The sequence below is a fragment of the Amblyomma mixtum genome, chromosome 7 (genome assembly GCF_055824585.1).
Source record: "Amblyomma mixtum isolate Tamu chromosome 7, ASM5582458v1, whole genome shotgun sequence".
NCBI lineage: Eukaryota > Metazoa > Arthropoda > Arachnida > Ixodida > Ixodidae > Amblyomma > Amblyomma mixtum.
This window is the reverse complement of record NC_143018.1, coordinates 122,244,680-122,260,820: the sequence shown is the minus strand read 5'-3', so window position 1 is coordinate 122,260,820 and position 16,141 is coordinate 122,244,680. Positions and strand designations below refer to the sequence as shown.

The window sequence follows — 16,141 nt, the reverse complement described above, 5'->3', positions numbered from 1 at the left end:
CATTCACATTAACATGACATCAAGCATTTAAGGTGAGCCAATTAAACAGGTACCATAAACATTTCTAAGTAACTAACAGGAATGGCCAATGTAAAATTAGAATGCATATATACCGATTGACAGAAGAGCGAAAAGTCGATAATTAGTCATTGAAACATTGAAAAGGAGACCTTAGCGCCAGTTTGGCCTAAAAACCAAGGCAAGACGACCGTTATTAACAGAAATAAATGGGCATGACCATTGTCGGAGAAACTCTTCCTCACCCAAGAAAAAGAGTTCCTCGGACAAAACACTAATCAGCTCCCGTCGGAGACGGCCGAGAATTGGCCACACAGCGCGGCGTCGAAAGCCACTAGCGACCGCGGCGCATCGACTGCGCCATAAACTAAAAAGACCTGCAACTATTAACAGGCGAGCAAAACGGCCGCTGGGAAAGCGGCCGCGGGAGACGAAGCACGAAATGCCCTGCCCACGAAATCCCGCATGAACCGCGCGCCAAAAGACACGCGCTACAACACAGGTAACTGTAGCGTGACGATTAGATTCCGGGAGCGGGCAATTCGGACAGGTACTGGAGCGTAACGCACCCCACCGCTCTAACCGATCACAAGTAGGGAGAACTGCCCAGCCAAGTTTCCAGACAAAGTCACGTAGATGATCTGGGAGAGGTGTCGACGCTAAACGCGCCCACTGAACGCGGCGCATAGGTGAGCGGCGAGACGCCGGCACAACAGGTAACAATAGTGTGCCCATAATGTCCACCACACGGTCTGCAACGATGTTGACAGCAGGTGCTACTGCTCTTACATGCCTGTAAAAGGCCACTGATGAAGCGTAGAAAGCGGTAGGTTGCTCTGACTGGGGTCCATGATTAACAGGGGCCGCCGGATCCAAAAAGCGCAAAGAAGGGCCCAAAAAGTACCGAGCCAGGATTCGCGCCGGAGATGCGTTTCCTAGCAGGATACGCAAAAGACTCTTCAACGCTAACAGCGAGGACGTGACGGACAAATTTGGAAAGGCAAACCCTCCTCTCTCCCGTGGTTGTCCAAGAACAGCACGGGCTACAAGCTCGGTTCCGCCTGACCAAAAGAACGAAAAAACTGTAGTCTGCACTCGCCTTATGACACGGAGGGGTGGTTTAACAGTGTAGCAGAGGTACCAGAAGGCACCAAGTATGACGGACTGAACCAGGTAGCGCCTCTTAAGCAGAGGCAACTCGAATGTCTGCGCCCTTCGCACACGAGCTGTAATGTCTTCGACGACCGAAGACCACACACCATTCCATATTCCAGCACAGTCGTAGGTCACACCTAAAATGCGCATCTGCGCGCACCACTGCAAAGGTATTGAAGATGTAATACGAGTCTGGGAAGACCCCACAAAAAAGTAACAACTCTTCGAGTAATTAAGAGCAGCCCCAGACAAGGAGGCGTACTCACGGAAAACATTTAAAGTTTCAAGCAGGCTGCGTTCATCAGCTAAGTACAGAGTGATGTCGTCTGCATAAGCAGTGACGCGTACCGCTTCGCTGCCTGGCAAAGCCAGTCCTCTAATAAAGGAGTGGCGATTGACTGCCAAGAGGAAAGGCTCTAATGCTAAGACAAACAAAAGGGGGGAGAGCGGACAACCTTGACGGACGCCGCGGCGAACATCAAATGCGGTACTTTCCCGGCCATCGAGGAACAGAGTGCTTGAAATATCTCTGTACATCTCTTTAATGAGAAGCACGAAAGAAGGTGGGAAGCCGAAAGCATCCAGCATCCCGTAAATGTACTCGTGCTCTAAGAAGTCGAATGCCTTTTCCTGATCAAGGGAAACAAGAAGACCCTGTGCGCGCCGTCGTAAAGTATACGCTAGGATGTCGCGCGTTACAGAAGATAAACTGTGTATTTCACGGCCTGGGATGGAGCAAACCTGGTGGCAGGAAATAAGTGACGGTAGGAGAGCTCGTAGACGACGAACGAGTAATTTTGCTAATACTTTGTAATCTGAATTTAGCAGGGTGATAGGGCGCCAATCTGCCGGACATGTCGACATAGGAGACTTTTTAGGAATAAGGACAATGCGGCCTCTTTTGAATGATTCAGGAAATATGTGCTGAGTAAAGCATATTTTTAATACTTCCGAGAAAATAGGGCCCACAATATCCCAAAATTCTAAATAGAACTCCACAGGAAGGCCGTCTGGACCAGGCGCTGAGCCTCGTTTCATGGAGTCCAACGCCTCCTTGATTTCATCTGTTGTTGGCACAGCCATAAGGCCGTCATGGAGTTCAGTTGAAACCTGCGGCAAGCCTGCTAAAAATGGGGCTGCGGAAACGACATTGCGATCAACTAGAATGACCGACTGAGCAATACCCCTGAAATGGCTAAAAAACGCACTGAAATTCCTGCCACCTGGTTGGGACGTAGCCCCGGCGGAAGATGTAAACGCAGGGGCACCTTGAGTGTACAACAGCTCTTGGCGGGCCAACCGAAGCACCTCAGGATGAGCAGTTGGACTGCGTCGACAACGCCATGCAGCCGCTGTCAAAGAGGAGGCACGTAAAAGACGCTGTAGGCGCTCCGAAAGCTCCTCTTTCCATGCGCACATAAGCGACGAAGGTGACGGGGTGCGTTGAGCAATACGTAGCTTCGCCGTCACCACACGCACCTCATCTGACACGCGAGCCCTAAGGGCTCGACCAGATGCGGCGCAATGGTGACGCCACTGCTCCTTCAGACGGTCCCAGTCACCAGGCACCGCCCCAACAACCGAAAAACGCAAGACCCGTGTGAGCCCCTCTTTAGTGCTGGCGTCGTGAAGTATGCGTACATCCAACCGCCATGGTCTATGGGGTGATACTGCAGGCGCCGGAACCGTGAGTTATAGAAGAAAAGGGCGGTGGTCTGATATGTGCACCGGCGAGGATGGCAGCGTCAGTACATTAGCTACACACACTGACCGCGAAAGGTTCGCCGGAACGTACGCCCTGTCTAGCCTACTCGACGATAACCCGCGACGCCAAGTCCACACAAAGACGTTGCCATAAAGGAGCTCATACGCGTCCGTGAGCATGAAATGGTTCACTAAGCGGCGCAACTCACGCGCATTCCAGCCTGGCCTACCCCTACCAGGGCCTTGCACATCGGCGATCGTATCGAGCACGCAGTTGAAATCGCCCAACATCACAACATTACGCCCTCCAAGAAAATACACATCTAAATCTTTAAAGAATGCGTTTACCAAATTGGAATGCGCAGGCGCATAAATACAAAGAATTCTCAGGTGAAGTGCGTTAAACGTGCAGTCGAACGCCAACACGCGTCCAAGCGCATCGTAGGTAACATGATGATCGCGCAACAGTGAGCGATTCAAAACAAGAACGCCAACGCCGCTAGAACGCGTGCTGGCGTACGAAAAGAAGGCATCGACGCCAAACCTACGCTTGAATTTCAACACGTCACTGAGACGAAAAAAATTGGTTTCTTGCAGGCAGACGATATCGCAACCCGAGGAACGAGCGAATGCGACCACCGTTGCCTGCTTCAAAACACTGCGGAACCCCTGCACGTTAAGAGTAATAATTTGAAGGTTAGTCATTTTGGAAATGAAAAATGAAACCTGAACAGTCGTGATGCTTAGGCAATACAAAGCGCGCCGCGAACGGCGCTAAACCACCTCACTTTTTGCGGAGGGTCGGACCAGAGGAGGCACGAGGCCTCCTTGGCCGACCGGCAGAATTGTCCGAGTCCGTAGTCGACGCATGTGGACGCTTTAAGCTCGAACTTAAAGCGACCATCTCAATATCCGACGACTCTTCGCTAGAAGTGCTAGCGCTGATCCTCGATGTTGAAGAGGACGGCGACTGCACAGGGTCAGCGTCTGGAGATGATCTTGGCTCTCGTACAAGCGATGACGAAGACGACGATGGCGGCGTCGGGTCCTCCTCAGGCGTGATGACAGTCTCGTCAATGACGAGGTTGACTGAAGAGGCCGAGGACGTCAAGCTGCTGTCGTCACCGTCGACCTTAGCTATGTCGGCGTCCCTGCTCAAAACCGCAACGCTGGCCGCGGGCTCTAGCGCGGGCTCCGAGGGTGGCACGTTCTCAGCCTCAGATTTTTCCAGGGACACAGTAGGTTCGGCCCCTGTCTCATCAGGGACGCTCGGAGAGACTGAGGCTGACGCAGCAGGAACCTTTACTGTCTGCTCGCTTGGTGCAGCACAGGACGCATCAACAGCAGACTCCGGCTCTTACACGTAGCGACGCTGAGACGCAGTGGAAGCACCCGTAACGGCGGCGGTGCACTGTAAAAAATAAAACACCTTTAAAGGAGTTTCCAGGTGTCTATAACTCGCACCCTTGCACCCGGCCCAGAAAGGAGTTTTGTGACTTGAATACATCTTTAAGGTGGGGTGTTTCAGGAAAGAACCAGCCCGAAAATGATAAAATTTGACCCAAAGGTGCTGAGGTGTATCACACACTTTACCACCGAGCCACAGGCGTTTTACGCGTCTTACACCCCTACACCCTTCAGGAAAAAAGCATGCAATGGGTTCATAATTTGTTCCACTTTTATTACTTTTCTTAAGCGTTCTCTAAATTTACCATTATAATGCCTAAGTAATGCAATATACCTGTATTACTGGAGCTCTTCATAGCAGTAAACAGGCGGTGTGCACCTAAGAAAAACGTTTATTGACAAACAAATCACAAAACTGCAGAAATGTGGAAAATTTTTATTAGAACAAAACACATCCATAAGACAAGGCACAAGAAGCTTCTCCAATGAATTCCTTACTGCCATCCAAAGAACTAAAAATTTTAAGGTACAACAGCACCATACCTGCTTTTATTGGGCTTATGGTGCTGCAAGAATAAGGTTCCACAGCATTTACTCTACCTCCCAAATTTTTCAGAGCAAACAGAATGAAAAATTCATGCTTGTGCAGCCTTATATACCAGCCTGAAGAAGGCTTGAATGTGACGCTAACTCCCAGGAATAAGCAAAAAGCAAACTTAAGGCAACTTATGCTGAACACCCATATTCCTGACATTATGGCGCAGTTGTGGAGTGAGCCGCAGTGGTAAGCCTGCTGAGTAGCCATCCTCCCTCGACGAACAGGTTCTCAGCCACCTCAGGATTGTCTTCGGTGAACAGCATACATGGTGCGAGTCTGCATTTTAGACAAAAACAGTAAAATATTTCATACCAGTTTACACTGTTTAATGTTGTTGATAGATTCCAACATATTGGTCATTAACAATGTGTTTTATTATGCATGCTAACGCTAACAGAAAGAAGAAAATCTGCCCATGTGGCGAGCAAGCACCAGCTGTTATTTTTTGAAACATTCCAAAGAGGCCACTGTGGTTTAGAAAAAATAGCTCTAAACGGCATTATACAAACAATGTTTTAGCTAAAAAGCTAGATGTTATGAAATGGAACGAAGGTGGTCAGGTCATGCAATTAATTCTGCACGAACTGTTACAAGCTAGTGCAAACCACTGGCCTGTCTGGCGGGTAAACTGACTATAAAAGGCACAAAACACCATGACAACAAAGACGAAAATAGCGCACTTGAAAATGCTTTACAATAAACCGAACAACAAGTAATGTGCAAAATTCACTGTAACAACAGAAAGCACAGTATCTGATCAAAGTCAGCAACACAACCCCTTCCATGAGAGTGGTCAGCTGCAACTAATGCAAAGCATGCATTCGTTATTATATCAAGCAAGTGACATCTTGAAAGGCAGGCAACAGTGCTAAGTTAACATATCTCCCATGCCTGCAGCCAGTAAACTCAAAAATCCATCAAGAAAGATTTGCACAAGGCCACTAAACTACAAGAAAAGGAGCTCGGACAGTTGGTGCATGAATCTTTGCAAAACCACGCAGGATAACAGGACACAGACAAGACAGGTGCAGTGATAACTGAGGAATTTATTGTTTAGTTTGCAATCAATACAGAAAGCATCATCCAAATTACAAAGAAGGAAAGTCATGGAATCGTCATTTTGTCAAATCTGTCGTGATTATTTATCCAGGTAGTCAATTTCTTTTTCCTTAGAGTTAGTGATGATGTGCTTAAATAGGCTGAACAATTCTTATGTACCATACACATCTCTTACATTTCCTCAGAATTTTACATTGTCGAAAGTGTGATACACACTCACAGTCCGATATGTGTCTTGGTAGCTTGCTACGATATCCTTTCTCAGTATTGCCGACATGTTGCATTATATAAATGTTAACACGCTGACCTTATTTCCCAACACAGGACGCTCCGCGTGGCGGATAGATCTTGTAAACTAAGCCACTGTCGCATGTCGTGAATTTGTTTCTGTGCTTCGTCTTATGCTGGGCTGTTTTTGAAGCACCTTTGCTAGGCGCATTGCATACTACATTCAGCTACTTTCTGTGAAAAAGCAAATGAAGCCACTGCAAAGAACTTCCATAAGCTGCAAAAGAAGGTCAAGCCAACAACTTGACCAAAGTAGGGCTGGTTGCGAAGAAGAGTGAGGGCCTATGCCTGAATGCCTTCTTTATGGCAAAAACACAGAACGATAACTGGCCTTTCAGAGTAATTGTCTCTGAACAAGGATCGTGGCAGCAACCCTTAGGGCAGTATCTGCAAGAATTGCTCTCCTAGCTCACCATGGAAGACTTTTTCCTGGTAAAGAAGCCAGAAGTGTCCGCATTCCTCTTGAACAGCCGTCCAGAAGGAGTGTCTTCTCATTGTCATCAAGGACTAACATTACACGCTGCCACATACCACCTTGTTTGAGACGGTAAGAGAAGGCATTGATGCAATGGGAGCAGCATGATTCCAGAACCAATGCAGAATTAATGCTGATAGATTTCTCGAGTTGCTAACCATCTATTATTTTAGTTTAATGATCTGCACATACAGTGGCAAGGATTATGCACCAGTTCCTGCGTTGCACTAATTCTCATTGTCCTGCTAGCCTGTCAAGATAGCGAACTAGTAAAAAGCTTTGCTTATCACCAATTTGATAATGACCTCCCGATTTTTGGACGACTTCCTAGTAATCCACAAGCTTCATAAACAAGGGCAACACAACGGCATTGTTCACATATTCAAGACCTTCTCCGAAGTCCTTGCTGGAGGTACAGCTTCTCGATCTATGGCTGCACATCAGAGGCCCATATGTACTGGTGTTATGTCCCACAGTCGAAAAAAAGACTGTTGCTACTGGCACACTAAAAAATGTCTCAAACAGATTGTGTATTGACTGTCAGTAGGAAAGCGTTGAGGCCCAACTGACATAGTTACCTGAAGCTGGTTTCCCGGATGACCTCGTCTGCAGCCTTGGCTTGAAGATAATGAAAAAAATTTGCTGATCCACCCCAACGAGGCTTCAGAAAGAACGGAAGTTAGCTGTGACGGCATATGTGCATAGTATCAGCCACGCGCAAGAGAAAGTGGTCAGGCGAGCTGGTGTGAACTTAGTAAACAAGGTGCCTAAGTCACTGTCGCATGCTGTGGATTTGACAGCCTTCTTTTATACCAGGCTATCTTTGAGGCACCCCAGCCTGCCTGACCACTTTCTTTAGTGCGTGGCTGATACCATGCACCTATGACCTTAATCACCGTGTTGCCCACTACCCTCCTGGCTTCCACGTACTCCCCTGGCTCCCTGCGCACCATGTGGGCCTGGGTGAGAAGCTGCTGCCTCGTTACATGGGTCCTTACCGCGTCTTCTCTTCAGGCAACTGAGCAATGTGACCTATGAAATCACGTCCCTGCACTCCCGCACTGTTCCCCCGACCCACTCCACAAAGCTCGTGCACGTCACCTGTCTTAAGCCCTACCATTCACACCACCTTAGGGCGCCCAGGGGCTGTGCTTCCTTCCGCGAGGCGGAGGGGGTAGTGCTACAGTGCAAGTTGAAAGGCGAAGAGGACGTTGTTTTGACACTGGGCAGTTGACGACAACAGGCACGCTGCAGCTAGCGCTCGGAGTGACTTGGTTTGGGGTGCCTTCTGAGTGCAACCCGTCGCGCCTGCTGCTGAGCTAAACCCCATAGTAATATGCTATGACAGCTACGTTCCGTTCTTTCTGAAGCCTTTTAGAGGTAGATAGGCAAATTTCTTTATCCTGAAGCCAAGGCTGCAGATGAGGTCATCTGGGAAATCAGCTTCAGGTAGCCATGTCAGGTGGGCCTCAAGGAATTCTTGCTGACGGTCAATACACGAGCTATTTAGGATATTTTTCAGTGCGCCAGTAGCAACAGCCTTTTTTTCGACCTTGGGAAGTAACGCAAGCACATATGGGTCTCTACAAAGTACAGCCATAGATCGGGAAGCTGTACCTCCAGTGGCATTTCTTTGGTCAGCTCAAAGTTAGCAAGAACTTTGGAGAAGGTCTTGAAGATGGCAACAATGACTTTGTGTTACCCTTGGTAATGAAGCTTGTGGGTTACTAAGAAGTCGTCCACAAATCGGAAGGTCATTATCAAACTGGCACCATGCACAGCTTTTTAACAGTTGGCTATTTTGACAGGCTAGCTGCACAATGAGAATTAGTGCAACGCTGGAACTGGTGCATACTCCCTGCCACTGTATGCACACATCATTAAACTTTACATAGGTAGAACGGAAGTAGATGGTTAGCAACTCGAGGAATCTATGCGCATTAATTCTGCACGGGTTCTGGAATTGTACTGCTCCCATTGAATTAATGCCTTCTCTTATCGTCTCAAACAAGGCAGCATTTAGCAGCGTGCAGTCTAAGTCCTTGATCAGAATGAGATGACAACTCTTCTGTACAGCTGTTCGAGAGGAATGCGGACACTTCTGGCTTCTTCACCAGGAAGAGGTCTCCCACGGTGAACAAGGAGAGCAATTCTTGCAGATACTGCCCTAAGGGTTGCTGCCTTGATCCTTGTTCAGCGACAATTACTCTGAAAGGCCAGTTATTGTTGCGTGTTTTTGCAATAGCGAAGGCATTCAGGCATAGGCCATCACTTTTCGTCATAGCCAGCACTAATTTGGACAAGTTGTTGGCTTGACACAAGTTTTTAGGTTTCGTTCTTCACTGTTTGGCGCTTGACCTTCTTTTGCAGCTTGCGGAAGTTCTTTGCGATGGATTCATTTGCTTTTTTGCAGAAAGTAGCTGAACGTAGTATGCAACGCGCCCAGCAAAGGTGCTTCAAAAACAGCCCAACACAAGATGAAGCACCGAAACAAATTCACAACATGCGACTGTGGCTTCGCTTACGAGATCCCTCTCTCATGCGGAGCGTCGTATGTTGGGAAATAAGGTCAGCGTGTCCACATTTGTCTAATAGAACAAGTCGGCAATACTGAGACAGGATACAGTAGCAAACTAGCAAGACATGTGTCAAACTGTGAGTGCACCCCCCACTTTCGATGATGTAAAATTCTTAGGAAATATAATTAACAGCTCATGCTGAGATATAAGAGACGTGCATGACACATAAGAATTGTTCAACCTATGGAAGCACATCATCACTAACGCCAACGAAAAAAGAAATTGACTATCTGGATAAATAAGCCCAACAGATTTGACCAAATGATAATTCCATGACTTTCCTCCTTTTGTATTTTGGATCATATTTCCTGTATTTATAGTGAGCAAAGCGATAAATTCCTCAATTGTTAGTCAGCGCAGTACCTGTGTGTTCCTGTCAGTGCCCTGTTACCCTGCATGCTGCTTTGCCTAGACTAATATACTATCACACATTAAGAGATGAAGTCTACACCTGGATAAAGACCACAAGGGGTTCCAAGCTGTTTCCTTTCTGGTTCGCGTTCCCTTTCTTAGAGTTATACATGCACCATGTAGTGAACAAAAGTACAAAGTAGATAAATAGAATTGATCATCTTGCAAATATCACTACTGTAAAATGGTGCTAACAAATGGCCACATTCATCCTAAGGACAGATCCGCATTTCATCTGTCATAACATATGAAACATGAAATATGAAGCAGCCAGGTGAATGAATACATTTTTCCCAGAAATTTACCAAAGGTACACACAGTGATACCATTCCAGTGGATCAGTTGAGTATGCTGCTCAGGAGCAGCAGTATTCATATGGGGTGAATGCTAGCAGCAAAAAATATTGGCAATGCAATACAAGTTTGCAACAAGATGCGAAATAAACGGCATGATATGGAACCATTCCAATTATACAAGCAGAAAAAATTGCATTCAACCTACACTGCAATATTAATTGAGCTACAAAAATATTATAAAGGCTTCTTCAAATCAGCGCAAAGTTGGCATTTATATGCCATTGGGTCATTCCATGCCAACTGTTCCAGGCTTAGCACTGAATCTTCTATTTCTTTAAAAAAAATTCATGGCTTATTGCATTACTTAGGCAAACATTATCCCAGCTTGTTTTAGGCGGAGTAATTTTTTCCCGTCGTGGCCGCCATTTCATGTTTGAAAGTGATAGCCAAACCTAACCTTGCAAAAAAATTTGTAGAAAGAAACGTTCTTACGCAGGACTATGAAGTTTCTGTTATATAAATTAAAGGTATTCCATATCCAATGCAGTAAATTGAACTTATTTTGTTTTAAATAAAACATGTAATAAGTACAAAATATAAAAATTTGAAATCTTTTATCAAATTTCATGTTCTCACAGTAGTTATTCTATTTTCTAAGCTGTCGAGAAGGCAAAGGTGATAAAAATGTTTCAGAGAGCAAAACATGTAAGGCAAGTCAGCGAAAGGATTCTGAAGTCGAGAGAATTTGCTTTTTGTGACATATTCAGTAGTCTACTACATAATGAGGTGATCTTAATTAAATTATGAAAGATAAGATTTAAACAGTACCATTTAATGGCATTTATTTTTAGTTTATTTGGGGCTCTTTTTTTTTGTTTTAAGCGAGAAAACAATCTTACAAGTTGAGTCCCTGCGTTCAACATCGACACTGCTCAGTGCTTCCTTTTCACTCCAGCACACTTTGCCACCAGCTGTAAATTACACAAAACCAGCACTCCGCTGCACGAATAAAATGGTGTGCTGGTCTTCGATGCCAGCAGCTTCGGCAATAAAGAAATCTGCTGAAGGATAGATTTACAAAAAGTAAAAATGAAGGGGCCACATGGCAGAACGGCTCTCGTTCCTGGACACAGGGAAGCACTGTTTGTGGTATGACCAATCAGAGTTAAAACCTCTACTACCATGAAAATTACTTAAACTTTTCAGTGGAATGGACTTTTTCACCCCATCACATGGGAGGAGCGCTTGTGACGGCATTGGTGGAAGTGTGAGGCCCCCTGCAGCAACAGAAAGCATTCAGAGGCCACAGAAACGTCAAATACTGATCCTCTATAAGCTGTTTACACGGGCGGAGAAAACCATTAAGAGTGTCGTAGCTCTCTGGGTGCTCCAACAAATGATTCAAGAAAACAAAGGTGAACTCACTAGGCGGTTTACAAGAGTGCTACCATTAAAAGGAATACGCATTTTTCACCACATCAAGCCTTTTTTATCTCTCTCAATGGTGCACGCTGGACTTAAGTCATGCGCGAATTTAAACTGACAAAATGTGAGCGAACATGCCAGCAGACATGTCAAAACCAAAATTTGAGGAGCATCCACATGGAGTACCGTGCAGCAAAGCTTTGTGTCTCCTTGATCCCAGCTCTAGCATGCACCGCAGTGTCGAGCAAGCAGCCAGCAATGCTGGGGTTGAAGGTAGAGACTCAAATTGCGAAGTTATTTTCGCGCCTAAAACGAAAATTGCTCCAATTAAAATTTTAGAAATGTCACAGCCATTAGAAAATAAATGAGGCCAACCTCACTGAGCCACTGGTGGCTGAATATGCCTCAAAAGTATTTTTTTTCAGCTGACTGACATGCCTTGCATTTTTTTCATCTCTGAAACACTTTTATCACATTCTTTGCCTTTTGTATAACCCAGAAAAATAGTTGAAATGACTGTTATGAGAACATAAATTGAATAAAAAATATCAATTTCCAATATTTTTGTACCTTCTTTCATGTTTTATACATGAGTCCAATTTATTGGATATAAAAGCACATCCTTTATTTATATGAAAAAGTTTCAGTCATGCATAAAGCGTTTATTTTTAACAAGTTTTTTGTAAGACTTAGCTTTACTATTGCTTGTAAACATAAGACTGTGGCCACGACACGAAACTTCTTTTTTTCTGCCAAGAACATGCTTTAAAAATCTTTGTCATGGTAATAAAATAAGCCATGATTTTTTTGTTTCTGTAGGAAATCAAGTGCAGTCGAGTACAAAAGTCTGGATAACGTGGCGTGGAATCACCTTGTTCAGTATTGCACAGCAACACAATACACAGCCTACTTATCACCAGGCATATAGCAGCTTCCATATAGGTCAATAAATTGGCTGGGCTGTAAGAGGCTTCTGTAACACTAGAAAAATTACAACTACAAGTTAAAAAGAGGACACCAATCTGAATCTTTACATTGTGCAGATGTATAACAGTGACACTGAGAACTCCCACTCCCCTACGCACTTGGATGGTGGTATTGTTCCTGCCAGTCTACCAAATATAGTCCCCGCAATATAATGAGTCTAGCATTTTGCCCTCTGTAGACGAGAGCAGGAAAGGAGACTTAATGCTGGTAATAACAAACATAAGCATCCTAAGAGTTTGGTAAGCTTGCAAAATTTAAGCTTGTTCGGTTCCAAAAATATGCAATAGCAAACTGAATGGTCATTCATTCAAACCATGCGAATGCAATGGGTAAAATGGCTCCACAATGTAAAAGGTTACTTTCTTGAACTAGTCGGTACATGTTTGTCAGCATGAAGGGCACAGCATGACTATAATGGTATGAAAGAACAAGACAGACTCGGCGCTGACTCAAGACTGACGATCTTAATTGCTGCCACACAATAAACAGATGAAAAGAGAGAATAAACAACATTTTTTTCGCGACAGTTTGCCAGCTTGCAAAACATGTGGCACTGCATTAAAGATTGACTGCGAAAGGCAAAAATGCTGGCGAATAAAAACAAAAAAAATGTTTAAAAATGTAGAAGAAACTGTTACCCTGCCGTCTAAGCTGCTGAGGTAGCCTATACTCCGTCTCACAAGATGTTTGCAGCACTACGAAAGGTACAGCTCTCTCGTCCAATCAGGATGGCGCGCACTACATTAGTATGTTCCTACGCGCCTATGGTTCAATCCACCTGATGTCCAGGTGGCTTCTTTCTACCTCTAGCAGGTGGCACTTGATGTCTTTTTATTCTATTTTGGTTTGTTTTTGGACAGGCAGACGCCCGTTCCAAAGGGACTAGCCCCACTTTTTTTTTGTCGCAACCTGTTCTGATCAGTTCCTCCGTTGTCGCGAAGCCACCTGCTTTGCCTGCTTGGGGAAATAGCGCACTGTCGATGTAGAGCACACAGGAGACACAACAGACTCGACCGACGCCATGTTGGAAAGTGGCAACGCATCACTACCTCGCAGCAGGCCTCCGCAGAGCTGTGTCCGTACGGGCTTTGTCTGGTAATATCACCAGTGATTGAAACACTCCCTACCATTTAAATATACCTGTCCAAACCATATTTTTAGTTGCAATGCTTATTGTTTTGATTAATAGTCATACGCTCCTCAAATATTCGAGGGACTATTTTCTGCGTTTCTGCAGTCTTGATTGGACGAGAGAGCTCTACCTTCCGTAGTGCTGCAAACATCTTGTGAGATGAAGTATAGTTCTTTGCATCTGAGCACAACAGAATGTTTGCAGATGCATTTGTCTTGCTCCTGACGGATAAAACGCATCAACAACAATCTCCCGCGTGTGCTGGTCCTTATGCGTGTACAGTATGGTTGTACGGCTGAAAGCAGAGGTGCAGTTTTCACACGACAGCCAATATATGACCATATTGCTTTCAGGAGGTGGTTTTAAGGGGCTCTTGTGTTCGCTCAGACAGTCGTTTAGGCATGTCCTGTTTGACTGATAGAGCACGTTCCGCGGGATAGCTCACTTCTGTGCGCCACATTTTTGGGGCACTAGTACATAAGAGAATTCTCGGTTCTTTTCGCATTCTGCAGGTGGCAACCCTTCACGGTTGACACTCTTGCGGAGACGTTGCAATTTGCTTGGAGCAGATAATACTACTCACACACCAGGCCTAGCTCCTATTCTTTTCAAATTGTGAGACACTCGTGGAAAGGACGCGTTCTCAAGCAGAAGTACACAGGACTGTGTACTTCTCCTGCTTGTGAACACATACTTTTTGAGAGGAGGAGATTAAGACATTATGCGGTAGCGCACTTTTTATCACCAAATGCTAGTACCAAGTTCGCAGGGATATGGTAGCCGCAGCTGCCAAAGGACTGCCTTTGCCCTGCAGTGGGTGTAATCAGGATGATGATGATGACGAGAAAACTACGTTTAACGACACTCAAACTGGTTTGCAATAACCCCATGCTGACAACGAACTAGCAAGGATGTACAATTAAATGAGGGCATGGTTAGGCTATGTACCCTGTTTCATGAAGCAGCCTGATGAAGGAAAGAAGGGAAAATGGCCCAAAAAAGAACCTAGCATACAACATAAAAAGAAGCTTGCAGCAAGAACTAAAACACACCTTTGCTTCCATACTGCTCGTGAATATTTCCCAGCGGCAACAAGGTGCAAGCTGTGGCTGTGGACTCCCATGTGGATGTAGATGTTTCCCCTGCACACATCCATTTAATACCATCACGATTAGAGGCCGCCAAAATTCAGAAATTAGGTCACTACGGCCAAACAATGAAGCGTTTAAAAACTTGAAAAAGCAAGCTAAATATACCTAGCTGGCACAGCACTGGATTCTTTAATCTGGATGTCGTTCTAAAAACAATTAAAAACCAAAATAGATAGCAACGTCAACAAATTTATGCAAAAACATGGCCTGATGCACAAACGATCAATGGTCAGCGGCTGCAGCACACAAAATTGAAAGCTTATCTCAGACGCCATGCTGACGCAACGCATTTTACGCAGAAATACGGAATAGACCTTACGCACGGGCGGAAAAATTACCACGTGCAGATAAACCGTAGGACAAGGAATTTGACGAAATAGCGTTAAACGGCGTTAAATTTGACAGAACACACATACTAGAGCTCTTAAGTAGCATGAGGCAGTACTCTGCAACATTCGTTTCGTCAAAACAAAAACAGCTCTGAGTAGAATCATTCTCGGCGAACTCTGTTCAGTGCTGCTTCTCTTCCTGGATACATGGAAAGAGCTGCCTGTCTGCAGATCTTGGCACTTTGGTACTAGAAGCGGCAAGTCTTGAGGCCGCTCTTCCATAAAATATGCTTTGAATAATGCAAACCAGCATGCATGAAGACATAGTATTGCTTACCATTCGAGGCAGGTGCGTAGTCGTGCCGAGCTGATGAAGTACGTCTCCAAGTCACGGCAACGCTAGTTTTTCATTAACGCCGACTTCAGGACGTTTCTACATTACAAAATGCATTCTGGTGCATAAACAGCGCACATTATAACTTCGCCCGTGATTTCTGATATCAAACCTTTAAACCGTGAGCGAGCGCCGGCCTTTCTGCCAATCTACAACAAAGAAACGCATTCGGCAGAGCCTCCAAAGGCTGCTTCTGTTCCGATACGTGAGATACGAGTACTTGGACAGCAGTGAACGAACCTACGCAGTACTCCAGTTATATATGCACAAAAAACACTTCAGTTCAACGCGGTACCTCGAAAAACGCGGTCGAAAACGCAGTTCACGTCAACTGCTGAAATCCGCACACCACGACCGACGCCATACCATACACAACAGGCAGGTAAAAATCAACAAAGGCCCGACGGTACCGATGGCCGCCTAGCGGCGGAAATGTAGTTTCACTTTCAGTTTCACTTTCAGTTTTGAATTCAGTTTATTGGGTTTTTTACAGTGCGTACGGAAGCTAGAATGTATTTGCAGCATCGGAACAGCATACGCAACGATTGCCAACCGTTACCAGTTACGGAAAATGCGAAGTGATTAAATTAGATATATTTCTTCGTATTCAAAAGTTACCATGAATTGGCCCCCTTGCCGTTTCTTTCTTTTTACGTTCACTCCAGCGGCTGCATCTCGATGGTGGCGAAATATATATAAAAAAAGTGTAGCCTATATCGTCGTCGAAAGTGGA

At 45.3% G+C, this 16,141-nt stretch overlaps 1 long non-coding RNA gene across 1 annotated transcript; it reads right to left on the bottom strand.

Moving 5' to 3' along the window:
• Positions 1-4,704: 4,704 nt before the first annotated feature.
• Positions 4,705-15,802, bottom strand: LOC149337372 (uncharacterized). The gene is made up of 3 exons (XR_016284398.1): positions 15,352-15,802; positions 14,587-14,676; positions 4,705-5,158 (listed from the first exon to the last, which is right to left on the bottom strand). It is a non-coding gene; the product is annotated as an uncharacterized LOC149337372 (long non-coding RNA).
• Positions 15,803-16,141: the final 339 nt, after the last annotated feature.